The following is a 21,654-nucleotide window of genomic DNA, read 5'->3' on the forward strand; positions in this document are numbered from 1 at the left end:
GTTTTACCTTTCTTGCATTTCCCCACCACTCCAGCTGATCCCTGAGCCAATGGTTCTTGATTCTATTTGGCTAATAGACTCCTCTGAGAACCTAATAAAAACTTGGGACTCTTAATCAGTCAGGATGGGCTAGTCTGTACAAGCAAAATCTTCATGGTTTAACACAACCATGTGTTTAATTCCTGCTCCTGCTACATTTCCAGCATGGGTCAGTGGGTTCTCTGCTCACTGAAGTCATTCAGAGACTCAGACTGATAGAGGCTCCATCTCAATATACAACCCACAGTCATGATGCGATCGTGGTGGAGGGAAGGAGCGTGGTGAATCATACACTCGCTCTTACAGTGTCTGCCCCAAAGAGACACACATCCCTTCCACTCACTTTTCAGAGGCCAAAACAAATCCCAGGACAATGCGTCATTTCAAAAGGGCCAAGGGAGTACAATTCTATCCTTTGCCCAGAAGATGGAGAGCCAGAAGCATTTGGTGAAGAACATAATGATTACAGCCAATCTACTTCCCAGGGAAAAGAATGCAAATACAGAAGGATGCCTGTAACTCCAAGAGACCCACAGACCTGCTCACTCCCCAAACCCTGTCCACCCTTAATACTGTCTGAGTGTGACCAAGGAGATCTGGGGAGAAATGGTGCTCATTCATCAATTCAGCAAATGCAATTGACTGTCTACTCTGACCAGTACATGTTGTATGGGCAACAAGATAGACCAGGTTCATGCTCTCATAGGGCTTCTATCCTAGAGGAAATACAAAGACAGTAATCAGGAAATTACAGCAGATAGTAAGTGCCCTCAAGGTGATGGACATAGTGTGATGTAACGAAGAGTTACTGGGAGGTAGGAGGGACTGACTCCATCTGAACATGGAGACTCACTCCATCTGAACAGAGAAGGTCACTCTGACCAGTGAAACTCAAGGATGAGAAAGAGCCATACAGGTGCTGAGCTAGAAGAAAATTATTCCAGACAAAAGGAATAGCCAGTGCAAAGGCCCAGTGGCAGAAAGATATCAATATGCTGGATGAATAGGTGAAGGCCAATGTGGCAGGGGCTTCATGAATGAAGTGGTCAGTGATAGGAGATTTGGTAGGAGGTGAGCTCAGACAGGTCAGCGGAGGGCTGCTTGTGCAGCCCCTGAGTATGTGTCCATGCTGCCTGACCCAGATCCTTGGGCATCCTTCCCCCATGGCAAGGGGAGTCTGAGATAATCCTGAAGCACATGGGGCAAAGGTAGCTGTACTCTCAGGACAACACAGCCTGAAGCTGAGGCCAAGGCCCTGGGGGTAAATGACACCAGTGCTAAACTTAGTAGCCTAAAGCACAAGATTCTCCATAAACACCCACCGTCCCAGTCTTCTCTCTCCCCCAGCAGGACCCAGCTCGAGAGCTCCCTCTGGAACTCAATACATCTCTTTCCTCCTGTACAAAGACCCATGCTGCCTTTCTCTCCTCCCCTGGTCTACAACAGACTGGCCTCCTTGTCTCCAGTTTCCTGCTGTCTTCCTTCCAGGCCCTTAGCATGGTCTTCCTCTTAGAATACTGTTTCATGTCGTCCCTACCTGAACATCAACTGCTCTTCCTGTAGAAAACAGCACAGATCCCACCTCCTCTAAGGACCATTTGCAGCTGAGGCCAGCTGGCCTCTTAAATTGTTTTATTTCTCCCAAGCCACCTTGATTTGGCCTAGTGGCATTGGTTACTCTTAAACCCAAAATCCTCATCTCTCCAAGGAAACTGCAAGCTCTTAGAAGTCAAGAATGATGTAACTGAGTTCACACACCCACCAGAATGCCTAGTTCAGAGTTGGTACTCAAGAAATGGCTTGACCCCTGAAGACAGAAGCAGCGGACTGGGAAATGTCTGCCCTCTGTGCCCAGGCCCCACGTTTGTCCAGGAAGCTTGCTCAGCAGGGCCTGGGGCTGACAGGGGCTCCACCAGCACTGGTGGAATAAACCGCCAGACCCATCTTGGCTTAGAGACTTGGGATGGATGAGCTGACACCTGAGCCTCAGTTTCTTCCTCTCTAAACGAAGAACGATGTGAGTTCCTTCCTCATGAGGCTGTTGTGAAGATCAAATGAAACATGAACAGGTTTTGTGAACCGTGGAGTCCTCACATATTATGAGTGACTAAATGAACCCCTGGTCAACAGCCCGGTGGACACCACACCCAGTGGAGAAGAATGTGAACCAGTGAGCTGAGTGGAGCACATCCTGCTTCCTACCAAAGCAGGTCAACCAAGAGCAAAGACTAACAACAGGGGCGCATTCCAGGGAATGGTGTCTGAGCTTTGAAGGATGAGTGCCTTCTCTCCCATCACGTCTCACGTCAATACTGCTTGCCCTCTGATGCCTTCTCTGGCCTTACGGGAAGACAGGAAGGAGAGCTGGCCAGTCAGGTGGGGAGGGAGGCCCGGGAGGTGAAGCTTTATATTGCGTTCTTGGTCCCCAGCCTCCTTCCACCTTTCTTGCTTTTTATGGAGCTTGTTGAAGTTGGGTTGCCCTCCAGAGGCCTGCTCTGGCTTCCAGCATATTCTGTCATTCAGAGGAGAACCTGGGCCCTAAGGAGCATCAGGAAAGGTCAGTGAGTCCTTCGTATGCTCAGAACAAGAGGTTCCAACCCTCCTAAGCAGAGAGCAATGCAGAAAATGGTTCAGGAGCCATACTGTTTTCTGAAGTCCAACACCATTCTCAGCACCTCCACACCCAGGTAACATTCCACAGGCACACAGGGATGAGTGGAATTCGGGCTCTGCCATGTACCAACTGTGTGACCCTGGGCAAGTCCTTTAATCCTTCATAGCTTCCGTTTGCTCCTAGTACCTACTTCTTAAGATCATTGTAAGAATGTATCGAGAAAATGCTTGCAGAGCAGTTAACACAGTGCCTGGCAATATATTTTAGCTATTTTCACTATTATACCATCAAGGCAGAGTTGTAGGATTTGACCTACAGAGGACTGGAAGTTCCAGTCTGTAGTGTTCACTCTCAGACCCGACCCCCACCCCCAATAAGGAAAGAGCCACCATCCTACAATGCCTGTCCCTGAGACACTTGGGAGTCTCTACCATCACCCATGCCCACTCCCCGTACTCTCAGAGTAGCCACTGGATGAAGATGTCTTCATTCAGAGCAAACAGGAAAATGTCTACCCTAGCAAGTCCCCAGACCCTGATGGCTCACATAATGGCCAGTTTGCCATTCCTCTTATAACTAGAAAGTGGGGGAGATGGCAGGGCAGAAGGTAGAGGTTTAAAACTCCTTCATCTTAGAAGCCATGCCCAAGTCCATGCAGACACTCAACACCCACCATGGAAATCTCACCTTGTCAGCTGGTAAACCAAGAAGCACACATGCCTCCCCAACCTTCATGCAGAAAAGTGATGTTGTGGTCACCTATATGCCTCTCTGAATCTCTCAAAGGCAGAGGTAGGTTACACCTATGCATCTTTAGAGACCCAACACCTTCCAAACAGTACACACGCAATAAATGCTTGTTCAATTTAATGGCATTGAGAGAATCCTATTCTCTCCATAGGTACAGAGAGCGACAAGCCCTACCTAGGAGAACACCTCCCTCAGAATCCCATTCCCTGGGGTGGATGCACATCCAGCTTGGTGACCAATCCTCTCTGCTCCTCACAGGGGTTTCAGTCTTGAGCTATTGGTTACCTGTTCACACCTACCCCTCTATCTGGACTTACAAACTTCTGAAGAGTAGAGACGCTCTGTCTTCTGGAACAGATGGAGTTGAGGCATCAGTATGAAGTGCTGGCTACTCTCCAGTTGCCCCTCCAGAGCCTCCCTGCTCTGCTCTGTGTCCAGGGAGGCCAAACTCCATGAAATGCATCAACAAGGTTTCCTTGGTGTCTGGCTTCCAGATGGTTTCAGCCAATGGGAGGTGCTAAGAGGAGATCAGAAGGTGGGTGGAGAGACAGGTCAGGGTATTTATTTCCCCAACTCCCTCCCTGATGGGCCATGGCTTGTTTGGGCTGCATTCCTCTACCCAAGGGCGTAGCTCCTGTCAGGTAGCCCTCTCCTTTGCTTTAGCTCTCCCTTCCCTAAACCTTACAGGCACGGGTGTAGCAATGGCTTTCTGCTATTACAAATCCTGGCATCCTTCATGATCCCTTGTTAGTGTCCTTTAACTCTGCCCACTCCCTTGTAAATAGTCCCCCCACTGAATTCTCCTCAATTGCAACCCAAGTGACATGTGCTTCCTGCCAGAATCTTAACAGATAGACCTGGAAATCTGAAGAGCTGAGTTCTAGTGCTGGCACTGTAGTAGCCATGTGCCTTTCGCGAGGCTACTGCCTTCTAGGTCAGTCTTTTCCTCTGCAAAATGGATGACATAACTGTCTCTACGACCCCTTTAGGTAAAAAAATTGTTTTTTCATCTTCTCCCAGGGTCCCTAGGACACTACTGTACCCATTGATGGTGCTGGAAGCTACTTGATCAAACGCTGCTATGGTGGGGAGAGGAGAGAGTGTCTGGGAGTGCAGGGGTATCAAGTGCAGGGTATACTGTGTTGTCCATTGGCAGAAACAATCAGTGGCAGAGAAAACTGTTTTTCAGAAACCTATGTTAGTGTTTTAAGGGGCTGAAATGGCAGAGAAGTTGGGTTGTAGATAGGTGTATAGAAACAAGAAAGCAATGGCTTAGAGCATGGGATGAGATGGAACAGTCTTGAGTTCAGGTCTCAACTGCCATTTCTTACTTTGTGACCACTGAAAGCCCTTTCACCCCTCTACAGTCCCCTCCCTTACATGTAAAATGGGGGTGGTATGAACACCTCCCTGAAGAGGCTGATATGAGAGTGAGAAATAGATACATAGCATTTACCACAATGCCTAGCATATAGTGAGTGCCACATAGTGGGAATAAAGACTACCTATCACAATTTTTTTTAGAAAAAGGCCTTTGTGGCCAGGCACAATGGCTCATGTCTGAAATCCCACTGTTTCGTTTGGAAGGTCAAGGTGAGAGGATCGCTTGAGGCCAGGAGTTTGAGATCAGCTAGGCAATATAGTGAGAGCCCCATCTCTACAAAAAGTGAAAAATTTAGCTAGGCATAGTGGTACACACCTGTAGTTCCAGCTACTCAGGAGGCTAAGGTGGGAGGATCACTTGAGCCTGAAAAGAAAGTTACAGTGAGCCATGACTGCACCACTGCACTTCAGCCTGGGTGGCAGAGTGAGTTACTGTCTCAGAAAAAAAAGGAGGAGAGAGTCTTGTGACCAACCAATCAGATGAACTGAAAGGCAAGATGCCATTGTGTGAGAACCAGGAAAGCCAGAGAAACTACTCAATCCTATGGCCCAATATAAGAGATAGAAGATAAAAATTCAAACTTTAATAGGTGTTATGTTAGAGGAAACAAGGGTAATGCTCAATAACCATCCTACTCTCTTTCTAGGGAAATTTTCCAATTTCAGAGCAATGAATGAGTCCAAACAAAGCACAGCAGTACCAATGGGCTGAGGAGGCAGAAAACAGACTTCAAGGCAGCTGGAGCAGCTGAGCACTTCAGGACAGGGAAAAATGAAGGACAGAACTCTAAAAGTGTTGCACCCTGGAAGCTGAAGACTGAGGAGTGGGCTGTATATGTACAGGGTGTAACTATCTAGGTCTGACCAGAGATCGCCTACTACAAGTTTGAAAGCATAATACAGAGGCTGAAGAGTGATGGTAGACATTAGCACTCTGACCCACACCTCATTAACATGCTGAGTACCCAAATAAGGTATCAGAGTTCAAGGAATTCAAGGAAAATATTATCCTAATTCATGAACAGATGGCTATCTCAACAGGAAGAAACATGAGAGCTGTACAATTGCTGATGCAAACATTTTACTGGATGGGTTTAACATCAAATAGGAGATAGCAGAGGAAAGAGTCAATAAACTAAAAAAAAATCCATTGAAAGTATTAATCTGAAGAACAGAAAGCTTAAAGAAAGATAACCAGTGCCTCAATAACTAATAGGAAACTATCAAATGACTTTGTATGTCTATAATTTGAGTGCGAGAAGAAAAGAGAATGGGAATTTCTCCAGGAAGGTTTTTGGAGACATTAACAGGAAAAAAATCCAAATTTGGTGAAAAATATTGGCTTACAGAACCAAGAAGCTCAGTGTTTTACCCTGTTTTTATTCAACTGGATAAGAAAATTACAAATAAAACCACAAAACAGCAAAACCTGACACATGATAGTTGAATCGCTGAAAGCCTCCCTTGCCTCACTCTGCTCCAACCCCTCTTCCTCCTAACCAGTCTGATTGGGACATTGCTATGACCTCAGAGTTGCCCTGGGCCAAGCAGCAGAGTTGAAGGAGAGGTACCCTTAAGCTTGGTCACCAGGGAGACAGGTACCAGGAGGATCCAGAGCCATGGGAGCAGTGGGTTTGGGTGTAAGCATGTGAGATGTGACTGCATAACCCAGGTCTGAGCCCAGGTATATACTGCTGACCATTTCTGCAGAGCAGAGCCCCAGTGAGAGTTACAGGATGAGGAACATTATCTGTTTCTTCAGAGAAATAAGGGTTGTCCCTTGGGAAACATCAGCCAGCCTTCCCCTCTGTATTCATCCATCTCCACTGACCCCTAGAGTCAAGTCTGCTTCAAACTGTGAATTCTCACTGCAGAAAAGAGAAGGTGTATTAGGGTTCTTCAGAGAAAAAGAACAAACAGGAGAAGGGGAGAGAGAGAGAGACAGATAGATAGATATTAATAGAGAAAGGTGGGAAAGATTTATCTTAAATAATTGGCTTACATGAATGTGATAGGCTGGCGGGTTGGAGATCCAGGGAAGAGTTGCAGTTCAAGTCCAAATGCAGTTTTCCGGCAGAAATGCTTCTTTTTCAGTCTTTTTCTATTAAGGTGAAGGTCAGTTTTGTTTTGTTTCTTTTCTATTAACGCCTTCAACTGATTGAGGGAGACCCACCCGCATTATGGACAGTAATCTGTTTTACTCAGTCTGCTGATTTAAATGTAATCTCATCTAAAAAGTACCATCATAGAAATATCTAGAATAATGCTTACTAAATGTCTGGGTACCATGGCCTTGCCAAGTTGACTCGTAAAATTAACCATCATACTATCATTCTGACAAATGTGCCTTCTGCAGGAAGGGCTTGTGCAGGACAGAGATGAGCCTGAGGACAGCACCAACTCAGGGTGGAGAGAAGGGGCTGTGACACCGAAATCTAACGTGCTCCAAGGCAGCATCAGTGGAAATAAAGGGGCCCATTTCCTTCCAGGGAGACTAGACCAGAGCTGCTCCAACTTGAGCATGTATGTGAACCACCCAGCCTCTTGATCTGGGACGTCTGGATGTGGGCCTGAGAGTCAGCCATTCTCACAAGGCCCCAGTGGCTGCCTGAGCCACTGGTCTCTGGGCCATACTTTGAGTAGCAGGGTGGAGGGGCTCAGAGCCTAGATTCCCAGGTCTCATCCCAGCTCTCCTCCTCATTTGCCGTGTACCTTTGAGCAAGGGAGGTACTTCCTGAATCTCAGTGTCCTCATTGACAAAGTGGGAGGTAACAATAATATCGATTTCAAAAGGTCATTGTGACATTAACAGGGAAAATGAACATGAAGTATGTGGATAGCATTTGAGCTCAATAAAAGCTCTTAGCTATCATTATTACGGGCACCTGATTTTTAAAGAGTATATGTTGGGTAGGATATAAATAAATCTTATATTTGGTGATCAGCATGGGGAAAGGACCTACACATACAGCCACAGGAAGAAACGTTGATAAAATTGAAACTATTCACCCTAGAGAGGAACAGATGTAGGAAGGAGGTGGGAGGGAAGTGGAGGCCCGAAAGAGATGATGAAAGGCTTCCTGAACATACTTGAAATGGAGTGTTCATGGAAATAAAATGAGAATTATCCTGCAAGGCTCCATAAAATTCACAAAGACCAAGATTTGGAGCTTCCTGGGAAGTCAAAATGAGATCCATAAAGCTTGGGAGTATCCAAGAATTTGTGAAGGAGGCTGTGTGGACTGAGTTGCCCATATACCACCAGAGGCATGGCGACAGACTGTGCCACCACCCCTTCACCAGAAAGCCAAGAGGCCGGTGCCACAAATTCGTGTGACAACTGCCCACACCCTCCAAGCACTTCTAGAACTCCAGAGCGACTCAGTCGGTGGCTCTCCCTGAGCCCGGCCTCCTTCCTGCTCGCAGAGTCCCAGCACTCCAGCCTTGCTGTCCAAGGGCCACTCCTGGGAGACATTTGGCACATTCTAAGCTTAGTCATGATGCATCAGACAATTCATTCAGATTTCTTCAATGCCATTACCAGGCCCTGTGGGAGCCAAATGGGAAAAAGAATCAATGCATGTGCTGGCCAGGGAAGCAGCAGTGTCCAAGCAGCCTGCCCCCCGTGAAAACACTGGCCTGTCCTTTCCCCAGACCCCCAGACCAGGGCTACCATGTTGCCAGGATGGTCAGACAGCCACACTCTCCCATCTGACAACCACTGCTGCACAGGCCATCTGCTCCATGGCCCTGGGGTTGCCATTAGGCTTCCTCCCCAAGCCCCAGCAGTAGCAGTGACCCCAGGAGCAGCCCCACTCTGCTGCCCTCTCTGGGGCCTCCACACTGCTGTGCATTGCCCACGTACTTGTGAGGCCACTGAACCTCTTGGAATCTCAGTTTCTTCATCTGAAAAATGAGGGCAAGAATAAGAATAATACCTACCTCACAGGGATGTCATGAGGTTAAAAGAGATCAAGATACATAAAATATGTAACCTGATTCTTGGCATCTGGTGCTGCACCAATGTGGGCGACACACCCCATGAGATACCTGACCCTGCCACAGAGGACGCTGTAAGCAAGGGTTCATCAAACTGAATCAACCTGGAGAATACTCATGGCTCCCGGGTCTGAACTAAAGCAGATACCTAGTGGAGGCAGTGGCCTTCCTCACCACCTCACCCTTGTCAGCAGGAGCCAAGGCCAGGGAGCTGGAGCCTCACCCTCTAAGCCCTACCCAGGGAGACAGGAGCTCTGCAGGGCTGTAGAAGCCCACAGCTTATGCCAAGGAAGCTGCTTCAAATCACAGCTCCTTCCAGGCACCTCCCTAGCAGGGCTTTCTCCCACCTCTGTCAGGCTGAAGCAGCTTTAGCCTGAACGTTCTGGCCTCTGCCTGACCCTCTCTTGCCCTTGATTAAAGGGCCACCCCTCCCACTGTCTCACCTATGGATTGGGACAGACCCGTGGGTGGCTGTGGCCTTGGACCCCCTAATCCCCAGCCAGCCTGGGCTCCTGCCACTAGGCTTATTCTGGACAACTCAGTTCACAGTTGGACATCTGTCGTGTGCCAGGCTGAATGCCAGGAATAGGGGAGAACCAGTGGTCGGTGTGCAGAGGGAGGGACGGAGATGGCAGTGCCAATACCAGTTGCCTGGGGCAGCCGGGCAGGGCCACAGGGACCTCTCACAGATTCTGTAACAACACGGACTCGTAGGGCTCCTGAAAATGCTTCTGTGGGGATACAGGGCATGGTCCTCAGAGAGGAGCTTACATACCTGTGGAGAAGAAGTGCCCCCAGCGGATGATGGAGACAGGGGAACACGGGTCAATCCCGGTGGGGCGGCTGGGGTGAGCACCCAAAGCAGGGAGACATTTGTGGAGGGTCCTTCAGTGCCTGGAATCTGAAACTGGCAGCCCAAGGATGCTCAGGGAAACATTGACTAGGAAAGGAAGACACATGCCTGCAGGCACTGGTGCGTCCTGGAAGCTTCCATGGAGTAGAGGGCAATCTTAGAGTCCACCACCCCTACCAAAGCCCACCCCGAGGGGAAGGGCATATGTCATCTCAACCTCCTTCAGAGCTGGAGATCCCAAGTTGTTCAGGCACCCCACCTGCTCCTCTCTGCACAGTCTGCAGGAGGACCGCAGAGACAGGGCTGCTTGCAGAGGGGCTGGGCCATCATACCCACAGCTGGTTGCTGCACCCTGAGGATGGGCATCCCAGGGCAGAGCTGAGAGAGCCTCAGGGTGGGTAGAGCTGGAGCTTCAGAGCCTGAGGCGGGAGCCCGCCTGGCCCTGGACTCCTTGCTATGAGCAATGATAAATTTCCTCACTGACCATGCACTTTGACTCAGAATTTTGTTACTCATACATTCTGAGAGATATAGGGACCCCATCTCCTCTCCTCTCCCTGCATTGTGCTTGAGAAACATCCACAGCCTATCCAAACTAGGGTTGCCAAACAAAACTAGGGTTAGCAAACAAAAATGCAGGGTGCCCAGTTAGATTCAAATTTCAGGGTAAAGAGTAAGTAATTGTTCTAATATATTAACGTTTCATGCTATACTTGAGGCATACTTATACTAAAACATCACCCACTGTTTATCTTAAATTCTATTTTAAGCAGGCACCTTGCATTTTATCTGGCAACGCCACCCCAAACCCCTCATTTCTCTTGCCTGACGGCAGACTACCCTCCAAAACGGTTTGTCACCCAGAGAGGCTTCTGAGATGGCACCCAGGCACCACCTGAGGTGGGCTGGGAGGGGTCAGACGGCCCCACTGACCGCCCAGCACCTCCTCACTGCTGTGGGTTAGGGCTGGAGGGAGCCCAGTAAGTAGCCTCCTCTTGCCTACTAAGTCCTAGCAATTCTGAACAGAGAGAAGTGGAGAAGAGGAGAGACTGAAATGTCACCTTAACAGCTGAGAAAGCTGACCTGGGGGAATAGGGCTGAGAGCTGCAAGCACCGGGGCTTTCTGATATCGAACCCCAGAACTGGACAAATCCCCTATTCAGTTGCCGCAGCCCTGGACCCTCCCAGTCCTGCTCCAGGGCAGCTGGGGCAGGGGAGGGAGGCTGCCATTCTCTGGCTTACTCTGTGACCAAGAACAGTAGCGACCCAGGCACCCTGCAGGCAGGAGAAGAAGGTGAGGGTTCATGAGACCTGTTTGTTCTCCCGAATTCACCTATCAGCTAAATCATTCATCTGCCTATCCCCTTGTGAGAAGAGAGGTTGGGAATATGGGCTAATGATGGGACTCCACATGGAGGCATCCACCGCTGTCATCGGCAGCACCGAGGGAGCCCCGTCGGTCCCCACTGGTGGCAGGCCATTCACAAGAGCACCCTTTGATGAGCCAGCCTAGACCATCTGGACATGCAGTCACCAGTCAAAATAAATCCTGGCCAACAAACACAGCTCAGTTCCCAACCTGTGCATGCTAAGTTTCCTCATCTGAGATGGAAGAAGAGCACTCACCTGGGTTCGTTCGTGGGGATGCCTGCAGCACGCCTGCCTGAGATGCAGAGAAGGCTCACGCGGGCTGCGGCCATGACCATCCCTGGCTCTGACATGGAGGGGAAGTGGGGGTGATGAAGCAAGGATGAGGTCCTTGAAGGGGGGAGAAGAGAGGAAGAAAGGAGGGGTTTAGCTGAGCTAGTTTAAGATCTCTACTCAGAGGGCTGCTGGGGGTTGTGCGGTTTCAAGGAGGAAGAGAGATAAACGGATGAAGATACCAGGCTGGCCTCCTAAGTGAGGCTGGCGTGGAAACAGTCAAAGGGGGGAAGCACCCTGTCCGTCCCCATCACACCCATAGAACCAGATGCTCTCAGGGTGCTGACAAGCTCGGGGTGCAGGAGCTGAGGCCACTTCCTGAAGAAGTACAGAGACTGGCACAGCTAGCCAGGAACCTGGAACCCCTGCCAGGCAGGCTGTGACTCAGAGGGTGGCTCCAGGCCCAGCAGGAGCAGGGATGCTCACAGGGCCCCAAACAGAAACCACAGCAGCCCAATGGGCAGAGACAAGGAGGGAGGATAAAGGGCAGTGGCTGTCATGCGGATACCCCGAGTCCACACTAGATTTCAGGCTCACTAACACCTACCCTCCATTATCCATGCAATGAAAGTTGATTGTCTCATCTGCTGTAGGCTCTGGGCTAAGCTCTGAGGACAGAAGAGTGAAGGTGGCAGCCATGGCCCCAGCGTCTGTGGGACAGTTTCCTTACACATGAAGCAAGCGCACATTGTGGAAAGTGCCGTGAAGGAAACATAAGCTCTGAGATAAAGAAGCATGGGGAGTGTGGCTTTTCTGGTGGTCAGGGGCCTCACCAAGAGGGGACATGTGCACTAGGCCCTAATGGCAATGAAACCTCCAGCACTGGGAAGAACTTTTCAGGCAGAAGACGCAGCAAATGCGAAGGCCCGAGGTGGAAAGGGCAGGAGGATGTAGGGAGCACGGCTGGGGCCCAGCCCTGCACTGGGGCTGGGTGAAGGGCCAAGGGGGTCAGGGGCATGGTCAGGATGGTGGCTCCTAAAGCGTCCACTCATCTAGGGGGAGTCAGTCATCACAGGGCAGGAAAGCATAGTAGGACAAAGTGTCCCTGAGCACCAACTTGTGAACCTGAGGTCCTCAGAGGAGGACAGGCCCCCTGAGAGCGGGAGGTCTCCAGAAGGCTTCTTGTGGAAACCTCACAGAGGGCCCCATTTGGACAGGTGGAGTTGTCAAATGGACGTGAGCAGCAAAAGACAGCAGTGGCCCCTGGCTGTCTGTGCAGCAGAGAAAAAATCCGGTTCACACAGGGTGGGGATGGGGTCATGGGAGGAATCTTCCTTGTACTTTCTGAAGAAAAGGAAAAGGACAAGAAAAACTACCGTGGGTGTTAGCTGCCCACTCATCTCCCAGCCCTCTTTCCCTCTTCCTAACTGAACCCTGGTTGGCCCTGGAACAGCCACCCGCTTTGCACGCGTGCACAAACCCATGTGCTCTGGAGGAAGTGACGCCTCCAGGTCAAGGGGTAGGCCCCACTGGCTCACATCAACCAGCATATTCCATCTCCTGGCCAGAGCCACTGGTCCCAAAGACAGCCTGTGACTGAAGCCCATCTACTCCGAGGGGTCACCAGGCCCTGGCTTGGTCTATGAGTTCAGCATGGGGCTACTGGCAGTCATTGTAGACAAGAACAGAGGGATAGAAAGAACTGCGTCTCTGGTGACATCGAGGCCCTGGACCAACCAATCCTGCAACCCACACAGCTCTGAACTTGCCAGTTGCATGAACCAAACACTACCTTTCATGTGATTAAACCTGTTTGTGTTGAGTGTTCTACTCCCTACGATGACAGCAACAGTTTGGGGACATCTGGTATGTACTGGGTGTAAGGCCGGTTGCCTCGCCAGGAGCTCGGACACACACCTCCCCCTCTTTTTTTCCAAAAGCTCGGACAAGCTCGGACATGATCAGGCAAGCTCAGACATGCACAGGCATGTTCCCTTCTCCCCTTCTCGCACAGCCTGGCCCTCCCTTAAAGAACCCAGTATGCAGACAAGGTCTTGTAATTCTAGCCAATAGCAGCCAAGTCTTTCTAGCCAATAGCAGCCGAGTCTTTCTAGCCAATAGCAGCTAAGTTCTGTATGCAAACAAAGGCTTGTAACCTTACCCAATAATAGTCCTGCTTTACCCACATCCTGCTCTCCCATAACCAATCGAGCTCCGTTACTCCCTATAAAAACCCATGCCTGAAAAGAGTCCGTGCGACTTCTCTGGCCCCTCCCGTCGGACTGCAGAACCTCACCCGGAAGCCTGAGCAAATCCTTCGCATTGGATCTTCTTGTGCTGGCCTCAGTTTCTTCATTTTAAACTCGGCGAGAACAAACCTTACACTGGGCACTGAATTAAGCTCTTGATACACACTGTTTCATGCAGGAATCATCCTTCTCACTCTTCAGAAGGGAATCCTGAGGTTCAGGACATGCAGTAACCTGCCCCAGGTCACACAGCTGGATGTAGAAGGCCTGACTCCAGGGCCTGGATCTGGGCCTGAGCTCCTACCCCCAGTTCCTTCAGTCCCTCAGGGACCAGCTTTCAGGGACCCATAACCAAGGGTCTGAAGCCACTCTAAGTCAGATCCCGTACATCAGACACTGTTGAGGGACTTCAGACTGAGGACTGTGAGAGCTCTCAGTCTTGTTCAGAGAAAATTGGGCAGGGCAGAGTCTAGGCTTGGGCAGCAGAGACCTGGGTTTCAATTCCAGAACCCCACTTAGTGGCCATGTCACCTTGGGCAAGTTACTTGCCTTCTTCAGCCTTAGTTTCCCCATGTGTGAAGTCAGGGTTGAATTAAGTCCCTATCATCTCATCTATTAATTACTTTAACATACTTAAGCATTAACAATGTGAAGTAAATGTAGACGTGTATAAATTTACTTTCATCTTCACCCTAAGACAATTAGTTAACAGTTGAGGTTCCCTATCAAGAATCCACGTTCTAGAAGGTGCTATCAAGGACTTCAACTATCTTTATCTAAATTCATACCATAGAGTCTACAGCCTAACCTCATGTAGGTCAGATCCACTTGCCATGGGTAAATAACAGGGGTCAAGAATCATGGCTGGTTAGAAAGACTGTCCAGCATTCTGGCCTTTGCATAAACAGGGTTCAAGCGTGCAGAAACCAGAGTTCCCTTTGGTTCTGCGTGTCCCCACCCCTGCTTAATGGAGGGGTCTGCCACCTGGTGCTCCTAGAAGGATGGCTGGTTCTGCCACCAAAACAGTTTCCTCTGCCTGGAGTGTTCTTATGCATGGTGCTTGTCCAAATGCCAAGGACTCTCTGCACTCACAGGCATAGGGGTGACACTCTGATGGACACCTACCTCTCATTCTTCACATGGTGGAATCTGGCCTGAGACTGACTCTCACTGCTGCGCATCTCCAGGTAGCAAGAGGAAGATGCCAAGCTTCAGCCCCACCGGGTTTGTTGGAAGCTACGCATTGAAACCAAAACTCCTGACAATTGTTGAATGGTCATGACGATTTCAATTCCTTCCCAGCTACTCCTTCCAAGTTATTGGGAAGATAAGAGACTCAAAATAGCAGCAAATGTTGTTGTTATCATCATTCTTGTTATTTTTCAAGCCTCTCTCCTTTAATCAAAGAACATATCTATGCTGAGGAGAGGTGCTGAGAAGCAGAGGGAGGAGGAAAGACAGGGGTTGCGTTTTGAGATTTAGAAGGGCACAATGTGCCTAGTCAACACTCCCAGCCCCAAGAGGTCGCAATGTGTGTTAAATCTCAGGACACACGAGGCTCTCCCACTGGAGACAGGAGGCCACGAAGGCCCTCTACACCCAATCTCATGGTCCTATAGACAAGCTAAGCTACCAGAGCCCTTCCCTCTGCCACCCTCCAGTGATAATGACATTGAGATATGGCTGTTTGGTGTGGGGACACTTCGTCATGGAGACACTTCAGTAATGATTGTGAGAATCACAACATCAGTAATAAGTGTATTGTACATGGTTCCTAGTAAATGAAGTCCGTGTTAGCTGGGTTCCTTCTGTGAATGTACTCATAACAGGATACTGTGTGGAATATTCAATGGAAACTGAAGTTTTAAAAAACTAAGAAATTTGCCCACTCACAGAGAAAATGGCAATTGGGATTTGACTGCAGGTAGTCTCTCATTCCAGCATCTACATTCCTAACCACTGGTCCATAAAATACTAACACAATTAGGGGTGGAGGGTGAAGTTACAGGAGTAGACAAGCTGACTTTGAAGTTCGTATAGAAAAGTAAACCAACATATCCATAGAAACTGAGAAAGAGGAGCGATGAAAAAGAGCATACTATCTATTCCCAGTAATCAAATCAGAGTGTCACTGGCATACACCCAGACAGATATCCCAAAGAACAGAATAAAAATGTGAGAAATAGACCCCGCTATGTGTGGAACTGAGGACGTGATACATGTGACATCTCAGATCAGTGAGGAAAACATAGACAATTCAATAAACGGTACAGGACCAACTGGGTGCCTATCTGGAGAAAAATAAAGTCAGATCTATACCCCACACTGTATTTCAGGATAAACTTCAAAGGGATCAAAGGCTTAAAACTAAAAACTATGAAACTATAAAATGCCTGGACAAATGCAGCAGAATTCCTATACAGCCGTGAGTAACAGCTCTAGCCAAAACCCAAATTTCAGAACTCATAAAAGACTGATCTATTTGACTAGTAAATATTAAAACTTCTGCATGGAAAAAAATAATAAGCAGGCCAGGTGCAGTGTCTCATGCCTGTAATCCCAGCACTTTCGGAGATCAAGGCAGGAGCTTTGCTTGAGGCCAGCAGGTCGAGACCAGCCTGGGCAACATACAAAAAAGCCTGTCTCTACAAAAAAGTTAAAAATTAGCCAAGCATGGTGGCACACACTTATGGTCCCAGCTACTTGGATGAGGTGGGAGGATTGCTCAAGTCTGAGAGGTTGAGGCTTCAGCAAGTTGTGATTGTCCCACTGTATTCCAGCCTGGGTGACAGAGATCTCTCAAAAATAACAATGATAAGCAAGAAAAATCTAAGGGGACATATTTATAAGTCATATCACAAATTGAGGGCTAATCTCTCAAAAACATATAAGCTCTTACAAATTGATAAGAAAAGTACAATCACACAAATGGATGTGAGTAGACCAGTTCCTGGAAATTTACTGTACCACAAACCCCCATCACATGGGTTTGCCTGTATAACAAACCTGCACATGTACCTCTGAACTTAAACATTAAAAAAAAAAGTATAAATGACCCTTAACTCTATGAAAAGATGCTTAACCTTATTTATAATAAAAATGCAAATGAAAACTACACTGAGATAATATCATTTGTCTAGCAAAGTTGGCCAAGAGCCAAAAGTTTAAGAACTCACTCTGTTGGAGAGGCTGTGGAGGAACAATCTCCCTCTTACGTTACTGGTGGGAGAACCCCCACAGACGGCAATTGGGTAAAATCTATCAAAATTGCAAGGCTTATGCCCTTTACCCCAGTAATCCCACTTCTGAGAACTGATCCCACAGATAGACTTGCAAACATGTGAAGTGACATATTTCTAAGGTTATAATTTATTATAGCAGAAGAAGATGCAGCATAATTCATTATGGCAGAAGAATATGGGAAACAAACAAACGTTCATCAATAGGGACTGGTCATAAATTACGATGTTACGTTACATCCACCCGACAGAGTACTGTGCAGGTGTTCAGAAAAAAAAAGTAAGGAAGAGGAAGCTCCCTAAGTGCTGACATGGAAAGAGCTCCAAGAGATACATTGTTTAGGGGCAGACTAGTGTTTATATTATGCTGCTTTGGGTGTGAAAAACTGGGAGTCGGAAAGGATTTTGTTAATTTACTTGCATTTTCAATGAAAACTAAAACTTACAAAACAAAAAATAAAAATAATTGCCAGTTAAGGGTAGGAGGTGGTAATTGCACAGAAGTAAAACTGGGAGGGGGATTTTTCACTTTAAACCTTTTTCTCTAACCAAATGAATACATTACCTAATCTAAAAAATAAATTTAAAATTTTTAATATTATGTTTTCAACTTTTTTCATGGTTTACCAAATACGGTGAGAAAACAAGCATCCTTCCCCACTCCCTCAGCCTCCTCCTATCCCAAATCCTGGAGCGAGGCTCAGGTACAATTTAAGTTTAAAAAAAAAAAAAAATGAAGGTCAAAAATAACTGATGGGTCTTGGAAATTACAAGGAGGGTCAGGTGCAGTGGCTCATGCCTGTAGTCTTGACACTTTAGGAGGCTCAGGTGGAAGGATCACTTGAGGCTGGGAATTCAAGATCAGCCTGGGCAACATAGCGAGACCGCATCTCTACAAAAAATAAAACAAAAAAAAATAGTGAGGCATGGTGGCCTGCCTGTAGTCTAGCTACTTGGGAAGCTGAGGTGGGAAGATCACTTGAACCCAGGAGCGAGTTATGACTGTGCCACTGCACTCCAGCTAGGGCGACAGAGCTAGGTCTTGTCTCTAAAAAATAAAAAAAAAAAAACAGCAATTTTTTTTATTTTTATCTCTCTGCAGAGAGCGCCAAGGTATAGAATCCGAAGCATTCCCTCTCACCCAAGCCCCACCGCCACGACATGCTCTCCCTCCACCCCCCACCTGCCCCCGCCCCTACACAGGTGGGCCTCAGCTCTGCTTGCACCTTAGAGTCACCTGGAAAGCTTTAAAAAACAATGCCAATGCCATGACCACACGCCAAACCAAGCAAGCAGCTGGCCCTCCCTCTCACCCAGCACCGGCTTCAGTCGTAGTGGCACATTTGTTCGTGTGATTATTTGATTAGTGTCTTACCCTCTTAGACAGTAAGCTCAAGAATGCAGGGTTTACCATTGTATATCATGTGCCAAGCAAACAGTTGGCATTCAATAAATATTAGTTAAATAAATGAAAGAAGGAAGGCATTGTGGAATCCACAAAACGATGAAAGGAAGCTGACAAGGAGGCAAGGCAAGGAGCAGGCCCCTCAGGGAGACCCCATTAGGCCCAGCAGCCCACAGAGGGGAGCCCAGGACCAGGGCTGCCATCCACACCAAGCCCTGACCCCTTACTTGGCTGTGACAGGCAGCTTGTTTTCTCCAGGGAGCCAGTGGATCCCACCAAGGGCTGAGGAAACCTTGGTCTTCAGACCTCATCACTGAAGGCTTTCTGATTGGCAGACACTAAGTGCAGCCCAGGGGCAAGAAGCAAGGCTGGCCCCTCTGCTCTGGACACCACCAATTACAGAGCTCCCAGTGAGGACTGTCCTATACGCACATGACAGAAACTGGCCAAATGGCAAAATGCCATACAGGTTACCTTGCCCCAGTCTCTTGGCCAAAAGGAGTCAGGAACTGCCACGTGGATTTAATAAACCGGATACCCATTACACACACACCGAGCTACCAGAGTGGTTCCCTAGGAGATCAGAGGTGTGGTCCTCTCCTCTGGAAAACACCTCCCCGTCCACCCACCAGCATCATAGCCTGGCAGCTCGTTGCCCAGGGAGGTGTTAGGAGTCCTAGCGAGCCAGAAGACAGGGACCAGTAGACTAAAGGGCCATAAGAGCTAATACCGAGGTGGACATGGGATCCAAGTTCAAGGGAAGTTGCTTCCCAAAGCAAACTCAAAGTGGAAAAACTGCACACCTCCCAACCCCACCTTCAACACTAGCAATATAATGAATGAGTACTTACCAAAAGTTTTCCTGAGCCTGGGGCTGTGCTAAAGTTTTCCTGAGCCTGGGGCTGTGCTAAACGCTGTATGTATTATCTCTAGGTATCATTATCATCCCTGTCCATCAGATGAGAAAACTGAGGCACAGAAAGGCGAAATAACTTGCTTAAGTCTTTGAGGCTTTGCCGCCCAATGCAATAGCCGCTGAGGACACGCCCCTACGAGCCCTTGAATGTGGCTAGTTTGAATTGGGATGTGCTGTAAGCTCAAAATACACCACAGTTCAGACTTGGTATTTTTTAAAATGTAAAATAGCCCATTAACAATTTTTATATTACTTGCATGTTGAAATAATAACATTTCAAATAGATTGGATTAAATAAAATGTTTCACTACAATTAGCTTCACTTGTCTCTTCTTAGTTTTTGAATGTGGCTACTAGAAATTTTACAATTACATATGTGGCTCTCATTACATTTCTATCGGGCAGCGCTGCTTCGAGGCGTAAGTTAGGGAGAACGGGGCATGGGAGATCTTTTAGTCAGGCCGTATACTACTGGTGACAAACTAATTTCGCACAACTTTCTGAGGATGTGCCTGTGTCCCAAATAGCTTCAGATTGTACCCAAAGTGCATTATTTGCCTGTCAGTATTAATCTCGTTTCTCTACTGAGCTCTGAGAACATAGAGGATGAGTAAACTCCAGGGCATGGTGGCAGCCACCTCACATGGCCTTGGTCAGGGTCAGCAGAGAATGACCATGGCAGAACCCCAAGTGAATTCCTTGCTGCCTCCAGGGGGAGACTCTGTGGGGGCCAGATTGAATGCGCTGACCTTCCTCACCCCTGTGAGGTGGCCTCACCTGCTCAGTCCTGTAGGAGGAGATGGAGGAAGGGTCTGGGGACACTTGGGATGTCCTGAATTCTTTCTGCTCTCTATACATGCTCAGCCCCAGAGGGGCCACAGACCTCCTTCAAACCCCAGCTATGCTTCTCAGGTCCTGCCCTTTCTGGCTGTGAGATGAAGTGATGGTGGCTGCAAAGGTGGCTAGGCAAGGGTCACCCTCCCTCCCTGCCTTTCCAGTTAGCCAGAGAAGCCGGTGTATTAGTTCATTTCACACTGCTATAAAAACACACCTGAGACTGGTAATTCATAAACAAAAGACGTTTAACTGACTCACAGTTCTACATGGCTCAGGAAACTTACATGGCAGAAGGCGAAGGGGAAGCAAACACCTTCTTCACGACGGCAGGAGAGAGAACGCACGCAGGGAAACTGCCCCTTATGAAACATCAGATCTCGTGAGAACGTCCTCGCTATCACGTGAACAGCCTGGGAGAACTGCCCACATGATCCAATCACCTCCCACCAGGTCCCTCCCTAGACTCACGGGGATTATAATTCAAGATGAGATTTGGGTGGGGCCACAGAGCCAACCATATCACCAAGTGTGAGAACGGTGACAGGGTCACAGCAACTCTGTAGGGAAACCTACAATACCAGTCACCTCCCAGAGATGCTATATTCCACACAGACACACACATTATGTCTACTAGCCACCCAAGAAAAGTAAAATCAACAGGCCAGTGAACACCACATTTTGGGAGGCAGCCTGGTGGAGCTGAGGATCTGGAAGAGAAAGCAGCAGGGAATGCCCGCCCCCGCCTCCGCCCCCGCCCAGCACGGCACCCCGGCTATGATGGGTTAATGCGCACGGCTCATGCTGTTCCCTGACTGGAACAGCTGCCCCACCCGGTAAACTCCCACCCTTGCATGTTGGGCTGAGGCTGCTCCTCTGTGGAACCGTCCATGCCTCCCGCCTCCATCCCACTGCCACCCCTTATACTGCCCCCATGACAGAGCCCAGACTGGTACCGTCCTCCCCACCTCTAGGGAAGGATTAGAGACATGAGGCCCTGTTTGGAGAAGCCTGTTCAGCACTGAAACAAGCACCCTTCTATCTCAAGCTTCCCATTTTTATTCCAAACGCAAAATAGAGAAGTTGTATCAAGCACATTTAATCACCGCTCTTCCTCCTTTTCTCGCATTCCAACAAACGCGATTTAAGCCTTGGCAGGCTCGAACAAATGGGAATCAAAATTCAAGTCACTTTACAACACATCCTGGCATTCATTCGTCCTCACATTGATAGCCTCAGTGATCGGTCACCGGGCCTCTTCTGTGGGCCAGGGGCAGTGCTACACCGCGGCATGCCATGGTCATCTCTGCCCTCCAGAGGCTGCTGGTCTAACGGGAACAGCTTGCTGCGTCTTTAGTTGTCTATGTTCCTGTGCTATGATAGAGAAATGAACAGAACGCTGTGGGAATACAGATGATGGAGGGAAGGATTAATCTGTGTGGAGAGATCAGAGAGGACTTGACGGGGAACTGACACATCAGCTGGATTTTTTTTTTAATGAGAAAGCCGGGTTTATTGCTTTGGGTTAAACCTGCAGAGGCGGGGCCTGAGAAGGGGAACGGGGACAGATAAAGTTCGTGACTGCATCTTCCTGGACTGTGCTGGGTTCTCAGCACCCTAGGAGCTGCTGCCCACAGGCCAGGCTCAGCGATGAAGACCCAGCACTGGGGGGCAGGGTCCTCTTCCTGACAGTGCAGCCTGTGGGGTCACCTGCAAGGTCCCATCGCGGAGG

The 21,654-nt window shown here is 48.6% G+C and overlaps 1 long non-coding RNA gene across 1 annotated transcript; it reads right to left on the bottom strand.

Annotated features, from left to right (window-relative positions):
• Positions 1-3,821: 3,821 nt before the first annotated feature.
• Positions 3,822-12,020, bottom strand: LOC135273936 (uncharacterized). The gene is made up of 4 exons (XR_010341695.1): positions 11,887-12,020; positions 11,265-11,396; positions 6,789-8,333; positions 3,822-3,920 (listed from the first exon to the last, which is right to left on the bottom strand). It is a non-coding gene; the product is annotated as an uncharacterized LOC135273936 (long non-coding RNA).
• Between the last annotated feature and the right edge of the window lie 9,634 nt (positions 12,021-21,654).

Source organism: Aotus nancymaae, unplaced genomic scaffold (assembly GCF_030222135.1).
Source record: "Aotus nancymaae isolate 86718 unplaced genomic scaffold, 86718_ANA_hifiasm-v0.15.2.pri h1tg000010l, whole genome shotgun sequence".
Lineage (NCBI taxonomy): Eukaryota > Metazoa > Chordata > Mammalia > Primates > Aotidae > Aotus > Aotus nancymaae.